A 12,044-nucleotide genomic window follows, 5' to 3' on the forward strand; every position below is an offset into this window, starting at 1 on the left:
CCATATTGACGAGGTCAATTATGGAAATAGAGCTTGCTGCTTTAGATACAGCCACCTTTGAGGCAGAGTGGCTGAGAGATCTTTTGATGGACATGCCGGTGGTTGAAAAACCAGTGCCGGCTATTCTGATGAACTGTGATAATCAAACGGTTATTACTAAAGTAAACAGTTCAAAAGATAACGTGAAGTCATCAAAACACGTGAGGAGACATGTGCAGTATGTCAGGAAATTGAAAAACTCAGGAGTGATAACTGTTACATATATTCAAACAGAGAAAAACCTGGCAGATCCCTTTACCAAGGGACTATCACGTAATGTGATTCGAGAGAGATGGGGTTGAGACCCATGAATGTTGTGCCATAGTGGTAACCCAATCTATGTGATCGGAGATCCCGTGAAGTAGGATCTGGGAAACACGAAGCTATCGGTATAATAGAAGAGAGTATGTTATAACCCTCTCTATGTGAAGATGTGCGACTCTCAAATTGCTGTAAGGCACGTTGGCGACATGCCTTAATGTGTTCATTGCGGCTATGAGTAGCGAAAGATGCTGTCCTACAGAGTATTCTTGAAAGAACACACCTATATGAGTCCGACTGTCTAACGTTGCAGTCTATGAGATTTGGGTGATCTCTAGTAACTCATGAAGAGACCACGGAGTATGACGCATATGCTCCACCCGCGGGTTAGACTACTGATAGCCTAGTACTTGTTGACTTTGAGTGAAATCTATTTCACGCCAGTTTGCAATTCAAGGCTTAGTCCATTGTGAGTGTGGATGGATGTAACTTAAAGTTCTAGGCAGAAATTCAACTTAACAGTGTCTGCTGAAACACTAGTATATAAACAAGCAGCGAGAACATGTAAATCTCTAAATTGTTAGAATTTGTGTTGTGGGCCTGATCAGCCCAAGCCCAATTTTAATAAATTCTGAAAAATCTCAAAGGCCCATTCATGAAGTGGGATGAGCGGAGTGGGAAGAGAATAGTCCCACCTTACTAGTTTAGAGTGAGTGAGACCAACATATAAGGGATGTTGTTTCTCACCTATTGAGCAAGTGAGCAAGGGAAATCCCCACGCACGCTCCTCCTCCGCTCGCCTTGTCACGACGCGCGCGCGCCGCGTTTCGTGGATCGATTTCGAGTTCGAGCCGTGCCGGGTCGGTGCGAAGCCGGGCCTCTGATCTTTTTGTCACGCGCGCGAGGTATTTTTGGAATCTGTTACGGACGCGTGCAGATTTTGTGGAGTCGGTTCAGGTTTCCTAAATCGAACCAACCTATACCTGCGTGAACCTTTCGCCTTTGTGATCCTGTACGAGAGAGGGCGAATAAGGTTTTGGGAAAGCGCTCCGCGCGACTGCTCGCTTCTCTGCAACCACGGGTCGTCTGCCTTCTCGATTCGGCAGGTGCGCGACGCGACGCCGTCTTCTTCGTCAAGCGAACGTAACAGGAACGGCTTCTTATCCACCGCAACAGTACGTACATTGTGATTCGATCTGTTATTTAGTTATGATCTGCAAGTTCATATTGCTGTTCCTTGGGCTGTTTAATATTTTTAGTATTTTCGAGATGCATATGCTAGTTGCTACTGTCGTCATGATCTATGTTCTCAAACCATTCATTAAATTGTTATTCTCAAAATTGCTTAATTTTCAAACAACTCCTGCAGGCTACCAAAGGTTCGACCGTACCAAACAAGTGGGTACAAACGCAACAGCGTCTTCTTCTCCGGTCTCCATCCCTTGCCCGAGTCACCGAGACGATGCTTTCACGAGCATGAACCAGAACATACCCAGATAGACACGCAGCGCAAGATTAGCACCACACATACCATGAGACCGGCATTCGGCACGCCATCCACGTCACTCTGCACACGGTCCCGGCCATGCCACCACGGCTCGGCACGGGCACCCAGCACGCCGCGTAGTGCCAAGGCAATGCACGACCAGGCATGACGATTGACGAACGGTAAGACTGGGCCATGGTTACGAATCGAATAAAGATGCAGCGATTCCGCCGCGGCAGCCAGTGCCAGTAAACAGAAAAGAATAGCCTAGCTAGTACTGAATAGTAGTATTTGCTGCTACTGATTTAAACCTCTACCTGAAAATTGAGACTTGCACTATCTGGGGTTGTTGATGTTACTCAAAACCAAAAGAAAAAAAATATATTATGTATACGCTCCCGGACCAATACGGCTTCATTCCCGACTTCTCCTCCCTTCCCCGAGCAGGCTTCACGACCAGCGGACACCAGCCTGCTCCGACTGATCAACGTCCACTTGGGGCCTGCAAATAGAATCTCCTCGTCAGTTACAGCGCAACAAAATCTTCTGCGAGGTTAAACAGAGGAACTGAGATTTGCACAGCAATGCAACCCCATTTTCTAGATCCATTCCCATTTACAGCAGAAGCAACTCTGAGGCTAACTAAGAAATGAAGAACGTGCGTGAGACGAAAGGGGGGGGATTGGTCAATAGCATGAATATAAACTGTTCCAAGTGCTAATTCATGTTAATAGCCTGTTACCTTAAATGACTTCAAAAACAAAGTAAAGGGCTAAACTAGAGATGTCTGTGTAGGATGTAGAACACGCGCCTCCATGACAGCAAATGTGCTTCAAAAGGAGCTGGAGATTACAAACAAATATTTCCCTATAGAAGAAAATTGTCCTATTTACCTCGAAAAAGGTTGCCCATTGGTTCATGGCTTTTACTGCAAATTTATGATTTTGTCTACGATATATTCGTTTCCATTCAGCAGGTACTGCAAATAATAAACTACAGAAACGATTCCATGCTGTACTTAGAATCTCATATAACCTTAGCAAGTCCAGTTATCAAATACTACGTAAATACTCCCTCCGATCCATATTAATTGTCTCAGCTTTGCCCAAATATCGATGTATCTATGCTTAAAAAGCGTCATGTTTTCAATGTGTGAGGCAAATAGATGAAAGACAGATTTTATGCCATCTGAAAAAAACTCTTAATACAAAGTTGTCCTGTTGATCTACACTAAAATATCAGTGTCACAACTCCACAAGTTCATTTTGTATTGAACTATTGGGAAGGATGAAATGAATCCTTCTAAAACAAAGTTGGGGATTGGGATACTGAGGAAAATCCAAATATATACAACAAAGATTGATTGCTTTTAAGTGAGTTGATGGTTCAGGTACTAACAGCGAGAGCGTTTTTACGGTACCTTTGTACTGCTCTAAGGAAGGGAGCAGTATAAATCCGATCCACCGTTGGTTTCTAGGGTCCTTTAGACTTTTCCATTATAATTTTTTCTGGGTAATTACTTTTCCTTGCACCGTACAGATGGGCTAATCCCGGCCAATTTTCTACGATGCCCTGGACGCCACTGCTCGTCGACCTGCGCCATTGCTTGGCACTCTCACCGCTCGCCAAGCTCGTCTCTCCGTCTCTTGCAGTGTTCGTCGGTCTCGCCGCTCGTCACACTCGTGGCTCTCTCATCGCTCTATCTGCTCTCCAGTCATCACTACGTTGCCCGGCCATCCCATACTGCGCTGCACGCAGCTTCTCGCTGGCCTTGTCATCTCGCTCCTTGGCAAAGACTCCTCCGCTGGCCGGCACCTCCACCATGACTCCTTGCCGCGAATGTTTTACTTTTTTTGTTTTTGGTATTGGGAAGAGAGCAGCCGGACTTACCGGAACAAACAAGGAAATGGACCGGGTCTTGCGGACGGCAGGCACGCATGCATGGTTTGCTTTTACCCAATTTGCCCTCAAGTTCCATATACTGCTGTCACACCCTCAATAGCAGTATAGATCAACCTTGGCCGTTAGATCTTGTTAAACGGACGGCTTATATTGATTACGGGGTACCATAGAAGAGCTCAACAGCGAGGCCCAGAAGTATAGCAGGCAGATCATGCACATGAAAAAGGTAAATGACAGATGGTTGACACTCAAACCTAAAGGGCACACACATAGCTATAAGTTTGTACTATCCGGCATGCCAATTCTACACTAGCAATTTAGAAGACAAAAAATACATGATCAAAACGCTGATTATGGGCAAATACTTTTCTGGACTTCCCTCTGAGATATGCAAATAACTTGTCAACTAGTATGTTTTAAGAAAAAAAAGACAAAATGATGAGAACACATGACCTTCTCGTTGGTAAGCCTGATTGAAAAACTAATGGAGAGCAAATATCCGGAAGATTTTGCGTTACCCTATCTTGCATTAGAATAGAGCCAAATTATTCAGTTCAATATAATGATATCCCTCAGTTGATCATGTAGGACATGGGACATTTCAACTTTTCAAGTTACCCAGGCGCCATATAGCCTTTTTCCGCTTACATTTTGGCTTTTCGCCCTTCCGGAGAACCAGATTTTAAAAAAATTCGAAATTGCTGGAAAAAGTTTCAGAAAAGTTTGGTCAAAATCAAATTTGGGCATTTGAAAATTTGGATGATGATTTAAAATTGTGCGCATTAAATTGCAGTTTTGGGGAATTGTACCCCAAGGATCACAGGCATGTTGGTGACTTAGTTTATTACCACACAGGAAATATATGATACTCCATATGATGTAATTGCTACACATATTTTACCTACCAAAACTTTTCAAACTAAACAGAATTTTAGCCGGGAATAGACTTCTTTAGTTCCTAAACAAAATCGTGGATTTTAGAAAATCTGGTCCGGACGAATTCCCTGCATTAGCAACTAATTTCTTGAGAAAAACGAAGGTAGATTTGCGGCTTGTCATGGTCTTAGATGGCAAATGGAAGGATTCAGTGCTGGCAAGCATAAAACAGTCTAAATTTTAGGTAAAGAGACACTACACTAAAGGGCATATATGCTAATGAAAGCAGTAAAGTACAAGCATGGTAGAATCAAGACCTAACTCCAAGATCCATCACCTAAATGAAGCTAACGATTTAAGAAAGTAATGCTAAAGTCCAAGAATCTTTTGCATTGCAACCAGGCTTTGCAATTATTTATTTATTTTTTGTTTGGGAGAAAAGATAAGCAACACATGGCTACGAGATAAAACACTGCACAAAGACACAAGGGATATATACCGGTACTATCCAGCGCTAAACTACCATTCAACAACAAAACCTTTAATGTAGTAGTACAAGTGTACCACAGCGCTGCAGTACAACCAAATCTACGCCCACCAAACTGCACTATGGTCCGACTGGAGGCTAATCAAAGTTGATAAATCAATTAGTCTCCTTACAACGATCTAAGTCCTCTAGTCTAACTACCTACTGTAGCCAAACATTACCCTTACATTGTTCCTTGATGCTGAACACAATCACACATACTGAACAAGCAAGTTTTACCCTCTAAATAACGTGGCTATGTACTGACAGAAAATGTCGAACAAAATGCACATGCAAACCGAATGCCTAAGTTTGTCCGGGGGAGAAACTAGCTTGAAACGGCAAGCAGCACTGTAGCGGCCATCTATGTGATGAAAACCTACATTGATTAGCATCGCCAAACCCGTTCCGAAATGTACTTTGTGTGAATCCTCCTCTGCTTCTACCTTCTAGTAGAGTTCTTTGCTACTTCACCACGAACAGAACCCACAGAGCTCAAGAACAACAAGGAATGCAAGGGAAATGCAGTACCATCTGTAGAGAGAGAGAGAGAGAGAGATTTGTGGGTAAATCACCTTCTCCTCCGCGTCCACCTCGTGCTCCCCAGGAGGCCATGGAGGCCTGAGGGGGGCTTGGTCGGCCCCATCCGCGTCCATTGCTGGGTCCTCGGCCTTCCTTTCGGCTTTCGCTCGCTTGGAGGAGTGCTAGCTGAACTAGTAGACGAGTAAGGACGGAGGAGAAGAAGGGGAGCAAGCAAACCGGCAAGCTAGAGGGTGGGCTGTGTGTCTCCCAAAGAAAGGAAGCAGAGTTAAGACTAAGCACAGGGCCGCCCACTCCGTTTGGTTTTCGCAGAGAGAGAAGGGCGTGGCAGTGCAGAGAGATAGAGGCAGAGAGGCAAAAGGAAAGGAGGGAGCAAATGAGCAATGGCTGTCAGCTATTTTCTCTGCTTTTCTCCTCGGGTCTGCGCTCCCCCTGCCTGCCACCGTAGCGCGCGCCCACACACAGACACATACTAGTACTGCACAGCCTTGCATGCATGTCTGTCTCCTCTCTACTGTGCTGTGCGAGCGTACACGGGGTGTAGTAGTAGCAGCAGCATAGCTCTGCGGCGGTCTCTGTTTTCACCGGCGAAAGCTAAACCGTCACTCAAAGTGGGCCACCACGCGTGGCCCAGCAGTCAGTCCTCGGGCTCGTTGTGGTACAAGTCGTCAAGCCCCACAGAAAAACGTGAGCCAGTTGGTGGGCCCCACCTGTCATCAGACCCCAGCGGCAACCAGCAGCAGAAAGAATTCCTTCTTCCTACCGCCTCGACATGTGCTCTGCTAGCATTTTTACCTCTCCGGCGAGGCGATCGGCATTTTGCTTGCCCACTTTTTTCACAAAACATTTTTACGGCCAGTGATATGGGTTCTACTTCTACTAGGCTGCTTGCTGCTGCCGCCTCGCTGCCACTGACGTCTCTTTGGGCATTGGCGGTCGAGTCGCGCGTGCGTGCATGCGCCGGTGCGAAGGAAGGAAGGCATGTTTATTTTTATTTTGAAGCGGCAGCTGGACCGGAGCAGCGGGCGAGTCTTTTCTTGCTTGGGCTCAACCGCTCAAGCTTCTCTCTCTTCTGTCCCCTCGCCTGTCCGCCGCTGCTGCGGCTGCCCGCCCTGCTTTGCTTGCTTGCTTGCTTTTAGCGTGTGTGGTGTCTCAGGAACGGGGAAAAAAGTCAGGGACCGTAGGAGAGAAGGAAAGACTGTTGGTTGGGAGGAAGGGCCCGAATCCCAATAGATTGGGAAAGATTTGGGGTATGCCTCTTTTAAATGCTGTTTTGAACTTGGGTCGGTCAGTCTGGCTGGGTGGCCTGGGTATGACGTCGTATCTACTCCCTCTCTGTACAACAAAATACTCACTCATACGTTGTTTAATTAAATATGTACGTTGTTTAACAAAAAATACACCATTAGATTCTTTATCAAAAGACCTTTCTAATGATATAATTTTTTAATTTATATTTAGTTAGCTAAATTGATGATTTATGAATGCGTGCGTACCTCATATTATGGGACGAGGGAGTATGTCTCAATTTTAATTAAATTTTGACAAATTTGAGACATCTTTTGTAGGATGAAGGAAGTATATATAACTTCGTGCTCGTGTACAATACTCCTCGTTACTTTCTTCGTTTAAAAATATAGTTGTATTTTGGCTTTATCAGTATAGTGTATTACTACTTCCTTAAGTTGTGTGACAAGTAATTCCGACGGAGATAGTAGTACTGTTACTTTTCTTATTATGGTTACGATTGTATCACATTAAAGACGACAAAATGGAGCTAAGTCCCAGCCTTCTCAGCCCCTCACCACTCTCGGGCATTGGATCAATTTTTTGAAGCGTGCTTGGGCCTCGCGGTTGGCTTTTCCGGATGGGCTGGACGCTGGTCTGTCAAGAAAATCGGTGGCCACTGGTTAGCTGGGCTGGAAAACCAACCAACGAATGTTCGTTCTCTATAATTTCCGTTTATTTTCTATAGATTGCAGCTTAATTTTGTTTTGGTACGGTAGCTGTTTGTATGCATGTGTCTTTCATGTTACTTTCTTCGTCCCTAAAATATAAGTTGTATTTTGGTTTTATCAGTCCTCGACGAACAAATAGTGTATTACTCCTGGTACTACATACTCGTGGGAGTATTCGTGGGAGGGAGGAGGAAGAAGGGTGGTGCTGCTGCTGCTACTTGAGGATTCGGAGTGATAAATTTGAGATGATATATTGCATTGAACTTTAGCAGCATTTGCAGTTTTTTGTAGCTATTAACTAGCGGCACAGATTGCGTGGCTAGATTTGTACTGCCTCAGATTGGATTTATAAGGCCCACGCGAAATTTTATGTCAAACTTTGACAAAAATTACATTGGCCAAATGAGATTATTGTGACATAAAAGATATACTGTTGGATTGGTATTGAAAAACTCTTTCTAATGGCATAACGTTTATACATGTATTAATTATAACTTTGAATAATTGTTGGTCAAACTGTAGCACAAACTTCAATACGAGCCTTGTATACCCAATTTTTATGTTTTTTTCTCTTGTTTTCTAATAAATTCACTTTGTACGCAATTTAGATATATTGTATTTGGATATGTCCAATTATTTTTGGAACAATTTGATTGTTATATTTTTTTATGTACCAAAATATATAGTTTTGAATGCTTAACTTTTTTATGTTTATAACACAATATATTGTACTCCCTCCGTCCCATATTAAGTGCCGAAATATTACATGTATTTAGACGTATTTTAGTATATATGTATATGTCCATATTTAGACAAATTCGAGTCACTTAATATGGGACGAAGCGAGTAGATTACATAGTCGTTACTTTTTTTTTGCAAAAGAGTGTGCAATACAAAAGTTCCGAGCTTCTATAGGTAACATATGTTTTTTTGTTCCTTCTTTATTTTAGATATTTGGGAAGTTTCATTTTAGAAATCCATTATAGACGTTTAGATTTTGGAGTACTTGGTTTCATGGCTACATCCCCAAGGCGCATGTCGGCGTACGATACGATCGGTCCGAATACGACGGTACACTTGGTTATGATTAATATATATTTAACCATATCCAACGAATTTCCTATTTTCAAAAGAAAATTTATTAATTGTAATTTTATATTTATTTATTTATTTCGAAAAGGAGGAAACCCCCGGCCTCTGCATCGACTGATGCACACAGCCATATATTATTAAAGCCAAGCAAAGCTAGGCAAAGAATCCGAACAAAATCGACCCAAAAAGAAAAAAAACAGTGTACACCAAACTACCACTAACCCTATGATACACGCCGAAACATCTGCATGTACCATCATCATCGCCTAACGACACATCGTTACTAGGATACCACACAAAGGATGCTAAAAGACGAGCCAACCACCACCTCACTTCTAACCTCTGTCGCACAACCTTCGGACCAGCAGCAATAGGCATGACTTGACGCATCTCCATGAGATGAGACGCCGTGCGTAGCACCTGCACTTGATATAATCCGTACCCCAACGAACGCAAACAAACAATGTTGCTATTGCCGAGGGTTGGGACTCCAGATCAATCGTCGCCTTCCGACAGGCCAGGAGGAGCAATCCATATACCTGCCTGAGCACGACGCCTTCAACTTTCAGCAACAAATCCGGCGCTCCTCCGACCTCCCTGGGCCGAGCCACCATGCTAGGCCACCATACGAGGCCTCAGATCGAACCCATGGCCGCAGGCGGTGCCTCCTGCACCACCTCGACCTGCAGCACCGCAAAAGGTATCAGCCCTTTGCAATGAGGACGGTGCCGACGGCGCCCACGACGATGGACTGACGGCAACGCCTCCTGCACCACCTCGACCGGCGCCATATGGCCGCAACTAAGCCCGCACAGGGGCCAGATCCGACCGCCACCGCACCACCCGCAGCCACCATCCCGCGACCGGTCGCCATCCACGCCGTCGGTGGTGCGCATCGCCTGCCACCCTTCACGCAGTGCGGAGAAGACACCCCGCCGTCGCCGTCCTCGAGGGCCGCCCGCGACCTCTGTCTCCAGCGGCATCAAGGAGGAGGAAGACTGGGAAGAGGGTGGAGGGGTGGGGGAGGGGTGGCGGCGGCGGCTAGGGTTTGCCTCCCCAGCCGCCCCGTGCCTCCTATAGTTTATATACAAATATAGTTTTCTTTGTAGATACAACTTTTAACTTTTCTATATAAAAATCAAATGTAAAAGGCTTTCTACGAAGCAAATTATCCTTCGGAGGATCTGGCTTACGGTGGTTGCGTTTTGTTTGTCGTCGAAATTGAGCAGGTATGACTCACACGTATAACAGTTTGATGCCTCCGATAGAACTACAATCGGAATTGTTGCTCTCCATGTATACCTGTGCGGTTGTATGTGTCTTTGAGTCCTTCCATCAGATGTGATTAGAGTTCTACTAACGGAAACATGAATCGTAATTGGAATGTGTTCCAATCGGAGTTGACCATGCCACATTTTTTTTACATGCATCTCAAATAGCCAAGAGAAATACTTAAAATCTGAACTGTTGTAATCTAGATCAACCAAGATTAGCCTGGGACGCGTGGCCTTGAGCTCAAGTACCAATCGGATTGATTTGTGTTTTTCTCGGATTGCATTGTATTTTGATTAATTTAGACCGCACGATAACTTTTTGACGTAATTTTTACCGTAGAATTTCTGGTATTTTAATTAGATATTAGATTTGCACTTGTAAATCTGATTGCAGATGGAACAAGATCAAGGTTTTTTGAAGATGTTGAGTTTTGGAGAGCAGGATATGCCACGAACCGTCGTGTGGTAGTTATAAGATATTTAAAATATACGAGAGAGAATATAGTCAATCCGTATATATAGACAGACCGGTGAAAAACTAGTCGTTTTTCAAGATAGATGTGTGACTAGGTGGCAAGGCCGAAGCCCAAGCACATTTCTCAGGCCCTGTTGCTTCCGTGCAAGGAAAAGAGACGCCATGATCACTTACGGGCTGCGGCCCATTGAGTTGACTTGCTTTTTTTGAGGGAACATTGAGTTGACTTGCTGATGCTAAAGACATGTAGAGAGCACCAGACTGACATTGTCAGCACATGGCAGATTCTCCAGAAATTCGAAGGTGCATGTTTGTCAATTTTTGGCAGCTGACGGTGAGGCTACACCGGGTTTTTTAAGAGGTACGACGTTCAACAGAAGAACAGATATCCTAATAGAAGTTTGTTAGCCGCCGTTTACTTTTTGAACGTCTCAAAATACCAGCGATACTAGTCGGTTGCCAATCTACTACGTTCATTTCGGTTTTTCTCTGAAGTCATGAAACAGAGGCTAGCTGTAGTTCTAGGCCTTGTTTGCTCGGGGACTCAGGAGGCAATAACTGCTTCAGCTCAACCAAAAGAGGAGGCTGGCTGCTCAACTGCCAGATCCTCAAGGGTTCGATTCCAAGCCGGTAATTCAAGATGCCTTATCCTGTTATCCAATGGCCTTTTGGCCAGGCATGCGATTAACTAATGAACCACTAATGTGACGGAGTTAGGCGGAGACTATATTTCTATTGCAATCAGGTCGGCTTTACGTACAAACCCAAGCCATAACCACTCCAACTTGTCAATTACTAGTACCTCGCCATCAGCCCACCGCTGGCCGATAAATGTCAACGTCCATTAATATTTCATTGATGCATTGACTATGTTAATGTTATCATTTTGGTTGTCTCCTCTTTCTTTCTTTAGGCGTTGACTCCACTACAGCTAGTAAAGCCCGGCCAGTGGCCAGTGTCATGTGTCAACGCCTCGCTGACGATCACGAAGTTCAAGGCCATCTTCGAGTCTTGGAGGAATCTACAAAATTTTAATGGAAAGTTCGACATGCGCCAAAAGTGAAGTGTTCAAGTTGCCTTTTACCAGGGATCAACATTATCATCCTTTGTTCAGGATAAGAGAGCAAAATGGTAATCCGCGGTTGATTCTTCAAGCTGAAAACAAAAGGGGATTGCCCACAGTTTTTCATCTGCGAGTAATACTTTAACTGAATCTGTCTCGTATCAAATCTGCGCTCAATTAAAAAACCTGAAAATTAAATCCAACTGGACCTTGTTTTCTGATCCTAAATAAAATTGTATACTCCTCCAGCTCCCACAGTCAAATTTCCCATCATACTACTACTTGGACAACAGTTGGCTCCTTGTTCGATGAACATCGATGCACTGAATACAGAGTGAAACACAGCATATCTTTGCACTGCATTTGTCGAAGTTAATGTCCTGTTGCAGCTGCGTAGTCTCTTTACAGCTGCAGCCTGCGGGGAACGATTGCTAGATGGGTGGGTGCACCGTCACTCAACACAGATGGGGTTTTGTTTAACGGGGCCCTTTCTTAGCATGCCACATGCCTACTTGGAGATACACTCGTGTCCATGATCCATCACTTCCTTTT

At 44.4% G+C, this 12,044-nt stretch overlaps 1 long non-coding RNA gene across 1 annotated transcript; it reads right to left on the reverse strand.

Annotated features, from left to right (window-relative positions):
- Positions 1–1,958: 1,958 nt before the first annotated feature.
- LOC104582853 lies at positions 1,959–6,042 on the reverse strand. The gene is made up of 2 exons (XR_730890.3): positions 5,666–6,042; positions 1,959–2,288 (listed from the first exon to the last, which is right to left on the reverse strand). It is a non-coding gene; the product is annotated as an uncharacterized LOC104582853 (long non-coding RNA).
- Between the last annotated feature and the right edge of the window lie 6,002 nt (positions 6,043–12,044).

Source organism: Brachypodium distachyon, chromosome 2 (assembly GCF_000005505.3).
Source record: "Brachypodium distachyon strain Bd21 chromosome 2, Brachypodium_distachyon_v3.0, whole genome shotgun sequence".
NCBI classification, from domain to species: Eukaryota; Viridiplantae; Streptophyta; class Magnoliopsida; order Poales; family Poaceae; genus Brachypodium; species Brachypodium distachyon.